General features: G+C 36.1%; 1 protein-coding gene across 1 annotated transcript in view; it reads right to left on the reverse strand.

Annotated features, from left to right (window-relative positions):
* Positions 1-11490, reverse strand: part of LOC122081750 — a 19265-nt gene extending 7775 nt beyond the window's left edge. Inside the window, exon 1 of the mRNA XM_042648990.1 lies at positions 11455-11490. The gene's annotated coding sequence lies outside the window, so the exon portion shown is untranslated. The remainder of the gene's footprint in view (positions 1-11454) is intronic.
* Positions 11491-12125: the final 635 nt, after the last annotated feature.

Genomic DNA, 12125 nt, shown 5'->3' on the forward strand with positions numbered 1-12125 from the left:
AAATCAGATCTGAACTATTGCATTGGTATCAATATACGTGTCACCCCCTGAAGGTGGTATTTTATGGAATTATACGAGATCGGAATTGCAGACGATTTTTTTCCCTTGTGAAGGAGGGCTTTTCCGTGATATATTATTGATCATATTTAAATCTGTGATTTTTATACTAATCACGTCATTATTAATTCTTCTTTCGAAAGTCATTAAAAAGCATTAAATGAGTGACCGACTGGATTAGTCCTCTAGTTCCGATATTAACATTGAGATTTGAGACAACGGTAACCATATCATGGTAAAGTTGAATATACTAGTTATTCACTGTTTCTTTTGGGCTCTCAAGCTCTGGCTTTTCCTTAAATACCATCAAGAACCATAGAACCAGCTAAGGCAGAGGATCTAGCATTTAATGGGTGGGTGTTAAATAAATGGGAGAGGCTCCACGGAGTGGTGTTTTGGATTTCTGTTCACATATTCATTAGATAGGAAGCCTGTTTGCCCTGAGATTGGATAGTGAAGATCAAAAGGAGATGTCCAGAATCTCTTTACTTATAAAGTAATCAAACAAGGAAAACGGAACAATGAGCATGGTTCTAAGTATTGGTATAGGATTGCCCGATAATTTGATGGTGGTGATTAAAAAGAGAAATCCTGAATTTTACTGATAAAGTGATCAGACAAGGAAAATGATTCACTGAGCATGGTTCTAAGTATCGTTATCAGATCTCCCATATTGGGAAGTTCGTATCGGTTTGGCAAGTGTTCGATCTTAATACCTGGCCAATATCGTATCCGTTGAATGGTATGGACTAGGGGTAAAAATGTCAAATTCTTTTTTAATGTAAAGCAAGAGTATTTCTGTCTCATACGAGAGATCTGATTCCGTAACAATTTTGGGGATGATCGATACCAGTTCAGATACTGTGCCCTAAAACCATGATAGTGAAGGAGTCCAATGCTATGTAGAACGAGATGCCAACATGTATTAAGAAGGTTGTGAAAAAAGGTCCTAGGAGAATCAACAGGTACTTGTCGAGCACAAGAAATACTTGGCATTGGCATGAGGAGGTCCAGACTGCCATCAAATTTAAGAAAGATTGTTTTTAGACTTGGCAAAGGACTAAAGAATTAAATGATAAGAAAAAATGATAAGAAAAGATACACTGCTGTCAGAAACAAAGCTAGAAAAATTATGGGGAAAACAAGGTTGAAGAAATATAATGACCTATACAATAACACGAATGCTAAAGCTAGAGAAAAAACTATATATTAGATTGTTAAAATGAGATATATGTCGAGTAAAGATCTTGAGAATGTCAAGTGTATCAAAGATGAAGATGGTAGAGTGCTAATAAAGGATAAATACGTTATGAAGAGATGTGGTGATTATATTTACAAGTTAGTAAATGAAAACATCTCGAGTGGATCTAGACCGGAAAAGTGAATTCTTCATCGAGATACCACATGTCATAGATATATGAGAAGGATTGAAGTGGTTGAGGTTAAAGATATATTAAGAAAGACAAAATCATAAAAGACTCCATGCCCAAACGAAGTCCCAATAGAAGTCCAAAAGAGTTTAGGCCTCAGTGGGATATCATGGTTACCAAACCTTGTTTACAAGATTCTGGGTACAAGAAAGTTGCCAGACGAGTGGAGGAAAAACTTGGTAACTCCCATCTACAAAAATGAAGGAGATATTTAGGATTGCAATAACTAGAGGCATAAAAGTATAACCCACACTATGAAGCTTTGAGAGAAGCTTATTGAAGCCCACTTGAGAAGAGAAATTGCTATCTTGAATAACAAATTTGGTTTTATGCCTGGGAGATCATCAACAGAAATTATTTACCTGTTTAGGAGACTCAAGTAAACCTATAAAGCTACGAATAAGGACCTCCACATGATCTTTATTGACTTGAAAAAGGTCTACGACAGAGTACCTAGAGAGTTAAAATGACATGTCCTAGAGAAGATAAATGTATCGAGTAAATAAATGGATATTATTAAAAATATGTTTACTAACGTGGTGACTAGTGTGAGAACCAAAGGCTGTTAAGGTAGCAAATTTTCAGTTACCATTAGGCTTCATCAAGGCCAGCTTTAAGCCTTTATTCGATTGTGCTTGTTATGGATTTTTTTTTTTGGGTGCAAAGCTTATTATGAATGAGTTGACAAAAAATATTCAAAATGAGGTTCCATAGCTGCTAGAATATTTCTCCCAAATCCACCATTTTGGGGACCATTGAAGAGTGATAAGAAGAATGTTGGTTTGGCTCGAAAGGGAGAGGACGGAGTTGCCGCCTGAGATCGCTGCTCGCAGAGATCACTCATGCGAGTGCAGTGGTTCCCATTACCCTATCATTCCCTTCATCAACAAATCACACATTACCTCATCATTCCCACTATGATTTGACACAGAAGGTGGGGATGAAAAATTGTGATAGAGAGTGCAGTGGTTCCCATGTTTTTTGCATCCTACATATGGGGTTGTAGGCCTTGGTAGTCCGGATGGTCTTAACCTGAACCAGAGCTGTGAGTTTGTTAAGACAGATTTTCCATCATTGGGTCTTTTGGAAGGTAGGCTGTTGGAGGTTTTGTTGCCTGATCCTGATGAGTCTCCTACTTCAACGTTGAATGAAGGGGAGGATGTCACTAGGTCTCCTACAATGGCTTGCTACGATAATGGTCGAACAATGATAGTTTTTCATGATCTTTCTAGACCTGATTTTGATGAGAACCTTTATATACCATTCAATCATATCCCTAGTAGAAACGCTCGTCCCAAAGAGAGTGTGCTAGAGTCTTCAGTTGAAGGAGCTACTAGGGAAGGGGAGGAGGCATCGGAGCTAGGGGTTGTGGATGATCTTATCCAGTCCTAGGTTGAGGGTGCTGTTGGCCACCGTACTATAAGAATTTCTAATACAAATAACCCCAATGAAGTGCCTGTTTTAGAACATTAGGGGGGTTGGCAATGCTGGTGCGTCGTTGCGTCTGTTGGTATGTCCAAATAATCCTAATTTTCTTTTTCTAGTGGAACCCAAAGTGGAGTGTAATCGGTGCCAAAAAAATATTTTAACTCTCTCGGTTATGGTGTAGTTTTTTCACATAAGCACCGAATATATGGTTGTTTTGGAAGGAATCTATTTCGCCTCTTACTGTGGTGATGGTCTCTGACCAACATATTTCTTTGTATGTGGATGTGGATGGTCGGCATTTGATTATTGTGGCACATGAGAGGATGTACTTTTCATTTTTTTCTAGCACTCAACAAGAGGCTCTCTCTCTCTCTCTCTCTCTCTCTCTCTCTATATATATATATATATATATATTCAAGTATGAACTACCTACCTAAAAGGCTTTGTTTGTGTTCATGTAAGACCATTGTTTGGAAGATTTTTAAATGTTGAAAAAAAAAAAACCCCAATAAAATATGATGTAAAATATCATTATAGGATTTTTTCGAATTTTATTTGCTATTTTTTTAACAGGGCATAATTATTTGAAATAACTACATAAGAATATCATCTTAATTACATTTAAACTATGCAGTTCCTACCATATGGTTGTGACTTGTGAGAGCCATGTATGGACATGGTCACCTGAGGCCTATAGATACATAAACCATGTGTGATCCATCTAAAGCAACTAGGGTGCTCTCCAAATGTTGAAAAGTTTACTAAGAAAGATTCTAGATTCAAATTGTGCGTAAATATACGTAGGTGAAATTGAAAGAAAAATTGTGCTCACCATTAAGGAAAAAAATTTGATTTTCCCATAACATTTTCTTTTGTGGTCTTTCTTATGTAAAAAAAAAGAAAAAAAAAAAAAGACAACAACATGAATTTTGTTAGCAAAATCTTGATATTTTATTTTCTTTGACATGGATTTTACTTGGAAATATATGAAAGTGATTGATGATTTTATCTTACCCCAAATAGTTTCCTCACACCCATGTTAAATGTGGAGAATTCCTTGCCTATGAGTTTGTATCTTGAGATGGGTATCAGTAACAATGGTGAGGGCATTTATCCACCACTTAATATAATGAAGAAATGAGTAACAATGACCATAGATGGTGGGTGAAGCCTACTCCACATAGGTGGAAGAAAACATTCTCCATATATGAAAGTTTAAACTTGGTTTCAATTGTACTTGAGAGGAACAACCATTAATTTTAGAAGGCATTTGTTACACTCTCTAACATATGATTTTATTTTTCTCTCTCCTAAAAAAATGAATAGAAAAACACGTCGTGAGAAGTAGGTTCAAAGAACCCTTTCCCATTTAAGAATTAGGAAATGGTTTATGCAATGAAGATCTTATATGATGTGAGTCAGATTTGTTATTTTCTAGATTATTTTCCATCACCAAAAGAAATACAATCCGGCAGAAGTAGAGCTAGAAAGTTTTCGATTTAGTCCTCATTACAGAGCCTCCAACAAAGACTCTCCCTCTCTTCCTCCCTCTATGAAGGGATCCCTGGATTTTACGTCGTCGAAGGCTTTCCATACATCAGAGCGAATGAAAATCAATATATCTGATACATAGAACACATCCCTGACAACACCTAGCAAATCAGCCAATGCATTTAACGTAAGGAAAACTATAGGGTGGTCACAGATCATGGCTTCTGTTTTCTTCGCTTGAGCTATACAAAATGAACTTCAAGTTTTGATGAAAAGTGGCAATATTTCAAATGACTACCCATTCTTTTAAGAGGATGGTAATCCAACTAAGGATGTAAAGGATGGGGAAGGAGGTTGTGAGAAAACTTAAGCTTCCCACTTGCATGGAACAAAGAGAAGGAAATAAAAGGGCAACTCCATGGTTTTAAGTATCGGTGCGTATCGTGCCGTATCGGCCGATATGTATCCGTATCGGTAGGCATCGGCACGATACATACCGATACGTATCATGAAAATTTTAAAACCCTTATGTATCGATACGTGTCCTACGATATACACCGATAAGCACCGATACGTACCGATACTTTATGAAAAATTCAAAATTGAAGTGAAATGTATGTTTCGGTATGTATCAGTATGTATCAATACGTATAGGTGCGTATCGATATGTATCGACCGATACACACCGATACGTACCGATACGGTCATAAAATGGCCAAAATGGGTAATTTTTTAGAAAAACATAATTTTTTGAGGTGTTTTTGTTCCAAAGTTGCTGCCAACCATTTTTCTCTCTAACTAAAGTGGAAATCAAGGTTGGTAATAAGGATTTTACATTTATGGGACAATTACAAATCTTGGATTCTTAATGCGATACTCTCAATTTACTGTTTATGCATAATACATGTTATATATAACTTTTTTTAACTATTTGTTTATGCAAATGTGTATAAAAAAGTGTTTTCTATCCATTTATGTGCGTATTTTTAGCGTATCTCCGATACGAAACGATACCCTCCGATACGTATCTTAATTTTGGCCGACCGATACGACGATCGATACCGATACTTTAATCCTTGGGCAACTCTAAACTCTAATTTTTTTTTTGGAGCGGGGCGGGGGAGATGGGGTTATTCTCTGTCGACGAGTGCAGCGGTGCGGTGAGCATCGGATGGTTGAAAGCAATCGAGCATGTGTCCCGAGATCGTCTCCACCATCTGATCCTTACCACACCATCACATCACCGCACCCACTGCAGAAGATGTTTTCTCGGAGATGGGGGAATTCTAAAATGATCCCCGAAAGTCACTGGTCAAAGACCTTCCCTTCACCCACAAAAAAACCAAAAAATAAAACTTCCCTAATGGGCTTCATGGAGAGAAAACTGAAATCCAAACTCCAAAGACAAGTGGAAGTGTGAAAGAAGAAGAGGTTATTAGCTTTGATAACCGAGCTCCCAAGGGACTTCTTCTCCTGGAAGTTTTAAAAAGGTTGAAAAAGGCTTGGAGTGGTCTGTCTTTGAGTATTACGTTGAGTTAATGTGGACTGACATTTTAGTGTTTCTTAATATACTCAACCAAAAATCCATAAAAGCAGTAGTAACATTGACTTACCTTAAAATATATAAAGATATCCCCCCTATGTTCATTGAAGGCCGTCGGTGATGTGGGGATCTACCCAGTCAAAGCATGGACACTTCCACAAAGTCAGATTTGGTTGATTTCGATTTTAATTTTGGATTGATTTCATGAATAGTCAATAAATAGACTTTTGATCAAGAAATTTAAATTGATTTGGTTATATCATTTTAAAATATTTTAAGAATATAAATCTATTTGGTATTCTAACAGATTCACTATATTTATTTGGGAGACAGATGAAGGTAGTGGTGGAGGCGGAGGTGAGGCTAAGGCCGTGAACAGAGTGGTGGTGATCCTAGTTAGCAATTCGGTCGAATAATTCGTGAATTATTCGGTCAAACCGAATTTTTTCGAATTAAATAAAAAATTCTGACCGAATCTGAATTAAAAATAAAATTCGGTAAAAAACGTGAATTTTACTAATTTGAATTTAAAACACGAATAATTCGGGCCGAACTGAATTAAACCGAATTATTCGGTCCACTTAAACAATATTAAAAATAAAAAACAAAAAAAACAAGAAAAACAAAAAAAACCAAAAAACAAAAAAAACAAAAAAACAAAAAACAAAACGTCATATTCGCTTTTTTGACCATTTTTTTGACCAAATCCTTAAATTAATCAATCGAATTATTCCGAATAACTCTCCGCCCGAATAATTCCTGAATCCGAATTTGCTAACTATGGTGGTGATAGGGAGGTGGTTGTGGTGGCGACGGAGGGGTGTTGAGAGTGTGAGACCATAAGGAGAAGAAGAATATAGGGCCCACATGATAAAACTTATGTTTCTGAGGTATGTTTATGTGCAAAAATAACTTTTTTGTATTTCTATTTCTAAGCATATTTCTGGAAAAAAAATGGATTTGATAATATGCAATAATTTCTATTCTTTGCTAGAAATGAAATAGAAATATGTTTCTTAAGAACATAGTAATTTATGTGTAAAGAACTTATATAAATTTATGAAAGTTTCATTCAATATTCAAAATTTTAGCATAGGCAGTGATTGTGGTTGTAGATGAGGTGGTGGATGAAATTGCATTGAAGGTATTTTATTATTTACGTGAAATACTTGGGACGAACATTCCAAATATAACTGTCACGATATACTCTCTCAAGTGCAATTCCGTCTATGCTCTAATATATAATATATATAACGTGTGTGCCAAGAGAACTTCGAGAGTGGTAGCGACTTTTTTTTTTTTTCTTGTTTCTCAACAATTTTTTTTTTGTCCTGATTCATTCCTAGGAACAAAAAAATGAACCACTGTTGATAAATGGATTTCTGTTTCTTTTTCATTCCAAAGACAGAGAAATAAAGAAAAGAAAATGTTATTAAGGAGGCCTCTTATTTTTCACATGAAATTATTGTTTTTTCCATCAAATTAAACCATGTGCTCGTCAAAGAGAAAGAGTGAAATTAATTTCAATTTCAAAATTGAAACAATTTCTCAATTATTTTAGAACTTCTAGTTCATTTGATTGGTTTCTTTGAAATAAGGTGCAAAAAGCAAAACAAACAGTTTCTGAAATAGAAATCACCCCATGAAATTGAATTAGGAATCATGCCAAATCAGGCTTCAAAAGGTTAGTGAATTTCTAGTATATATTCTTTCCTATTCCTCTACTGATTCTAGAAGTGGACAAGAATTGGCCAAAATCCTAAAAATTAGAATAAAGAAAAAATATTTTCTTATTGACACGTAAGGTTTAAATAATTTGTAACCTTATTTTTCTTCTCTATTTTTATTCTTAAAAATTATTTAGTGTAGTACTTAATGTAATGGTGAAAAGAGAATTTTAAAAAGTTAAAACTAATTTAATGCAATAGAATACAATTCCTATGTAAAATGACATATTTATCCTCTATTTTGAGAATAAGATAATGAGCAATGATCTAAGGTATCAGCTATCGGTATTGGTGGATAGGGATCAGTATCTTGGGTAACCAAAGGATGAGAGAGAGAGAGAGAGAGAGAGAGAGAGAGAGAGAGAGAGAGAAGGAGGTAGGGGAAGTGAGAGAGGATGATGGTTCAAATCAAATTGACATCACTTTGTACTTTGGGATTGCCAAGAAATATATGCAATAAACCTCTTCCTGCCTGTACATTTAAATTAGGGAATAACCATCAAAGCTAAGAATTTGTAGTTGGTACATTAGCTTCATCCATCTATTGTCAGATAAACTGCATTTATTGTTTTTTCAACATGTAAGGCGTTTTTACTTTTTCACTTTTCCTTCCATTCTTATGGATAAAACTAAGATTAAAAAAAAAATCTATAGGGCCAAAACCAAGTGTCATGGTTTGAGAAATTAGATCGAATTATTATAAATTGAATAGATTGTATCGATATCAGCCTTGACCAATTCTTATTCTTGTTTAGATTGATGTTGATAAAGGCTAAAACAGTAAGAAAATAAACGAGTTTTGACCTGAATCCAGAGGTATTTTTATTAAATTGGGACCAATTAATCCAAATTGGTATCAGATCATTGTTGGCCTTAACCAATTCCAACCCCTATTTTAGGGATGTGAATTTGAAATTGAAATTGGTTGCTGAAATTGAACCGAGTCATTTACACTGAAATTATGAAACTGTTTAATAAATAGTTTGATTTTGATTTTAAAATTGAAACCGTGGTTCGATATTAGTTTTAAAACTGAAACCATTGGTAAACTGTTAAATTGATTAACATATACTTAGTAAGTTTAAGTCATTAAATGTTAAGTTTATATTCCACAAAAAAAAAAAGTTAAGTTTACATACATTTCAATGAAAAAATTAAGTTTACATCAAACAACTATTGAAAAAAGCATATATAACAATAAATAGTTCAATTTAATGTTAAAATTTGCATCTATTTCATTCAAAATTTTATAGGTAAAGAAATTGTTTGGATAAAAAATTAGAAAACATAAGAAAACCGTTTAAACAGAAGCAGTGAATCAAAACCGAACCATTTACACCAAAACCGAATTGATTAACTCCCTTACCTTATTCCATCTTTTCAAATCTTGCCGATGCCACCAACGGTAAGATTGCTTCATTGCAACCCAATGGTTGCGTGTTCTAGTCGGAAAACAACCTCTCTACGAAACATGGTTAAGTCTACATATATTATGTCCCTCTACCTAGGGGTGTCAATTTGTGGCTCGACCCGACTAAACCTACTAGGACCGACCGTTTATAGACCAGCCAGGCCTGGACCGTTTATTAAATGTGTCGAGCTTGAGCTCGGCCAGTTTACAAATAGTCGGTCTCAGTCCTACTACTTGGACCATCAGGCACCCGACCGAGACCGACTGAATAACACCCGACCGAGACTAGCCTATTGTGCACCGGCCTGGCCCGACCCTTTAATGATTGTCGAATACCTATTTTACCCCCCAAATTAAAGAGTAAAAACTAAAAGTAAAGACATGTTTACATTTTAAATAATGGTTATATTTGGTATCATTTATTGATTTATTGTCATTTTTTTGGGCTTACATGAGTGGGCTGGGATATAAGAGCACATTTTAAAGAGGGCTCATTTAAAAATCGGTAAAAGCCCGTTTAACATTAAACATGTTCGTAGCTTGGTTAAAGCCCAATTAAAGTCTGATTAAGGTAGTCCGATTATAGCCCGAGGCCAACCGACCGAATATAAAGTGTACCATGCCCTCAATAACTAAGCTCGATTAGTTAAATGGGCGGACATGGTGCAGCCTTTGAAAGTATTCAAGTCTGATTAAGCCTGATCTAAACTGGACCAGCTCGACCGGTTGACACCCCTACCTCTACCCCAGACCCCACAGTGTGGTGTAATCCTCATGAATTTGGACATTCTTTTTACAAAATAAAAAATTATAGAAAACTAAAACCAGGAAAAAGAGAAACTGATTATAGCTTTAATCAACAGTTGTTGGCAACTTTTTCCTTCCAACTCCAGTGGATCATAGCCCCTTAGGGTTTGATTCCCCTGGACACTCACTCCTAAATTTCCTTCACCCAAATGGACCGTTTGGTAGTTCTCATGAGGCTGTACCAATGACCCTTAGAGTTTGATTCCCCTGGACACACAGCTTCTACCTATGATGGCAACGATTAATATCTTTCCGAATCCTCTAGAAAGGAAAACTCTCCCAAAATGAAGCAGAGGATGAGGCAGCACAAATTAAAACCCTTCGGAAATTCTCTATAGACTTGTTTGACAGATTTGGTCCATCATTGCAGAATGTGCCTGGAGAACGCACCCTAACGTGTGAAATTATCATTCAGAATTCCCAACTCACCTCCTTAAAAAAGAAAATGGTGAAAACAATGAGTGATTTTGGTGAAAGTGAGACCTTCACTCATAAGGATTCCCGACCGTGGTTTCAAGTATCAGTATTGTATCGTATTGACAGTATTGATCATATCGTATTATTATCAGCTGAGACTAATACTTGATACTTGACCGATCTAAATTGATTACCCATATCGTTTCAGGAATAAAACAGTATAAACAATATACTTTTAGACAACATTTTAACAACTTGGCATTCAAAATTGTGTATATTTTTTGTCTTTTCCTTTTTTAGTCTCAAGCCCAGTGACAAAGTGGTACCATTAATACCTAGGGTAGCTTATTTCTATGCTAACCTCCACCAAAAGTAGAATGAAAGGATCTCTTCTAACATGATCTGAGACAAAATCCCATACCTTGGGCAAGCCAAGAAAAATAGAAGAGGAAGAAGTGCTTTGTTTTAGCGCACCATTAGAGGATACATATCTTCCACGAAGAAAATTGGCTAGGACTGATTTCTCTAATTTTATATACCAGTATAATTTTGCTAGCATATCTAAGTTTAACTCCTTGAGACGATGAATGCCGAGCCCACCCTCACACTTAGGGCCCGTTTGATTTTGTTTTCAAAAACGGTTTTTCTGTTTTTCTGTACTCAGAAACAGAAAAAACATCATATTTTCTGTTTGATTTTTTGGTTCTGTTTCACCTATTTATAAAATAAAAATTGAAATTTATAACTATTTTTGTTCCTAGAAACAGGAATGAAGAAATAGCTATTAGTTGTTTTTTTGTTTCTTAAAACAAAAAGTGATTGAGAAAAATCGTGAAATCCAGTCCCCAGTCCCGACTCCCGACTCCCGACGCCCTACCCTCTCTATCTCCTTGTAGCTCTCCACAAGCTGCAACTCTCTCGCGAAGCTCGACGACCATCTCTGCTCTCTCGCGAAGCTCGACGTTCTCTACTCTATTGGAAGATCAATGTTCTCTGCTCTCTTGCGAAGTTCTCTTCTCTCGCAAAGCTCGGCGTCTCTCAGGTATCATTTCGAGTTGATTTCATCTCTGTAATGGAATGGAACCTGGATTGGATGCGGTTAGGGATTTGCATTGCAGTTTAATTACCACTCACATCTCTCACCTCTCTCTCTCTCTCTCTCTCTCTCTCACACCTCTCGCTGCTCACGTTTTGTATCGTCGCTCGGTCTCGTCAATCTCATGAAGGAGAAAATCAGTTTTGTTATCTTGGTTACTGCTAGACTCTAGGAGTCTGTCGGACCATGTTTTTGGAGTTGAATGTTGCAATTCCAATACAAAATCTTTGCAATAGAGTCGTTTTTTTGGCAGTGCATTTCATATGTTTGATAAAATGATGCAAAGCAAAGAGGAACAGCAGAGGGAGTTGAAGATTCTTGGATTGGAAGCTTTGATATAGAGTAACGGCAGAGGGAGTTTGTAAAGTACTAAGGAGTTCTACAAGGTTGGACTTACACTCCCCAACTGTTTGATTAAAAGTCGCTGTGAATTCATGGACATTGGTAGTGAATAATGACTTGGCAGTCGATGTATGCAGTATGGTAAGCCACACAAAATTGTCACTGGACTACTATTTCAATACTTCTTGCGATGTTTAACTTCCCTTTTGTCTTCAACTCGTGTGAAACTTGAGGTTCCACTGAAGAAATTGAACAAACACATAGCATGGTAAAACCAACTTCTTATGTGACTGATTTTTGTTGAATCCTTTGCTTCACATTTGTGGTCAATATGTGAAGATCTACCTGAGTCAGATGCTCAATTGGCAAGACTACT

This window comes from Macadamia integrifolia, chromosome 6, assembly GCF_013358625.1.
Source record: "Macadamia integrifolia cultivar HAES 741 chromosome 6, SCU_Mint_v3, whole genome shotgun sequence".
In the NCBI taxonomy this organism is placed as follows: Eukaryota; Viridiplantae; Streptophyta; class Magnoliopsida; order Proteales; family Proteaceae; genus Macadamia; species Macadamia integrifolia.